Below are 2,822 nucleotides of genomic sequence, written 5' to 3' on the forward strand. Positions count from 1 at the left end.
GTCTATGATGGCAACTGCAACAAAGCTGCATAAGACCACTAATATGCCCGGCAACGGCAACGGCAACGGCCATGGCAAACCAAATGCGAAATTCTATCGAAATTATGCGAACCAGTTCGGTTGAAGTGAAGTGGGACAAGCTGAGCAAGACACGTGATTCAGCCATTAATACGCCTTGATTATGCAACACGCTACCCACACGCTACTGCTACTTAACCCTAATATGACTACTCTCTTATTTTTTACCTTATAATAATGGCCATACACGCAAACATACATACGGTATGTAATGATGATTACTAAACCCAAAAACTCACATAGTTACATACATACATACCTACATATAGTAAATTTCTAAAACTATTTATGCTGCTACCTAAAACTCTTGCTAATTAACCACTAGCAAACACAAGAAACCAACTAAAAAAAAAAACAATAAAACTAAATATATGAAAAGAACAGTTAACGCCGTCTCCTACTACTACAATTACAACTACACACACTTGCAACTCCTAACTACTGTGCAGCGTGCAACATGTTTAGAAAGAGAGCAAAACACAACAAAATATGCAACAATGTGACGCTGATTATTTTTACACGCCAAATTCTGTAAATCTCTACATGTAAAAATGTACAATTTTCGATCGAGTCCAAAGATATRTACCAATATGTATACATATGTGTCTATATATATGCATACATACATAATATAGATACTGTACTTCTTGTATAAATGTAAAAAAGCCGAAAGCAACAAAAATTATATGCCGTTATATTTAAAAGATATGTTGAAGCAAGTGATTAAATCGAATAACAGTGTGTATAAGCGATTTTTTTCCAAAACGAATCGTTTTGCTATATATATTTACATGTATAAATATAAATTGGTTTTCATTTTGTACGATTTGTATGTGTAAGTTAAGTGAGTGAGCGTTAAAGCCGTGAGTCGAAAGTCAAGAGCCGAGCGAGACGCTTAAGTTATATTATTGGCTATTTAAAGGAAGAATTATATATATGTATATATATATTTTAAAGCCGACTCCTTCCTATATCATACGAAATGGAAGCATAAATGTGTATGTAGCTGTTTTATTTATTATATTATGTAATGTTTGGCTTAATATTTTGGTAAAGAAAATTTATTAAAGAAAAATTACAAAAAGTAAACGCTGCTAACACTTGAGTGCGCTTGTTTTAAATACTAACAGCCAATAAATAAGTAAAAAAAAATAAGCAACTAACAAAATAATATTTATACTATTTATTAAAAACATACATATATACATACATATGTACATGTATGAGAAATAATACAATAGCACTTAGGACACCGGCGGACCTTAAAATGTATAAACAACTACTTACATACCTTAAATACTAACTAAACATGCGCGCATATAAATATGTATTACATATTTTATATACATATATAGTATATGTATGGATATGTGCAGCGAACACCATATTGCTATTAAAAATAAGTTTTTATTGTATGCTAATGCGTTAAAAACAAGCGCATAACACAAAGTAAGAGAGAAAGCTAGTCCTAAAACAACAACACAATAAAATTAGTGTAAATAAAAATGGAAGTAAAAAATGGTAAAAAGCTATTTAGTATTGCTAAAGAAATTATTATGGCAGACAAGTGTAGCTAAACAAATAAATCAGCTGCGAATGTGAAAAAATATACAAAATACAAAAGAACAAATAAAAAAAAAAATTGTTTTTAGGTTAAGTGCAGAAGCTAATAGCAAAATAGTTTTACAAAACATAAAAAGAAAATTAATAAATTTAATTTAACAAAAGCAAAAGCGAGCATGGCTGCGAATAGTGTAGTGGAACAGTGAAGAGAGCAGATATAACGGGATTTTGTACTAAATGAATGAGCAACAACACTAAAAATACTACACACAAATAATAAACCAACAACACTAGGCGCTTATATACTTATGTATGTAAGCCAACACACGCATATACAGCTAACTGCATATGTAATTAACTAATACAACAACAACAAGAAACAATATAATTATTTAAAAAAAAAACGGTATTAGTAAGAAAAAACACAACTGCTGGTGAAGCAATAATGCGCGGAGGTAGCATATGATGCTTACAAAAAATACAAGAACAAGAACAACAATGAAATTAGAGGACCAGCAAAACCGAAAGGAGCTTTTACCGTTCAACTAATCACTACATCACAAACAACACATTATATACATGTAGATTTCAACTACACAAACAACAAAAAAAAAGAAGATAAAAAAAAATAAAATATTGAAAAAATATTTTATAATAAAAATGCTGCTTATTATTATAATATCCATGTAACTTATGAGATGCGAAAATGTATAGAAAACTTTGTAAAGCAACAACAACTAAAATCGTTATTAAAGTGCGTGTCACAAGCAAAAATTTTGTTATTTATTTTATGCTGCTGTTAATTTACTTTTAAATACATACATATTTATGTTATCCAGTTATACGCTTGTATATATACACAAAACGCATGCTCATACACACACTTACATACAAATATGTAAATGTTAAAGATTATTTATTTTGTTGAAAGCTAAATTATGTGCAAGTGTGTGTGTGTGCTTTGTGTCTACTTTATTTATTTGTAAAATGCAACTTTTCCTTCATTTGTTTTAAATATGTATATGTAAACATTTTTATTTATTTGAAAAATCTGAAATGCAAACTTAAAAAAAAATTACAACTATTAAAACTATTTGTTACTTGTTTTCAATAATTTATTATGTTTTATTTATTTTTATATGTGTGTTATAGTGCGCGTAGGCGGGCGAATTGCAGTTAAA

The sequence above is a fragment of the Bactrocera latifrons genome, unplaced genomic scaffold, assembly GCF_001853355.1.
Source record: "Bactrocera latifrons isolate USDA-ARS-PBARC rearing strain unplaced genomic scaffold, ASM185335v1 scaffold_196, whole genome shotgun sequence".
Lineage (NCBI taxonomy): Eukaryota > Metazoa > Arthropoda > Insecta > Diptera > Tephritidae > Bactrocera > Bactrocera latifrons.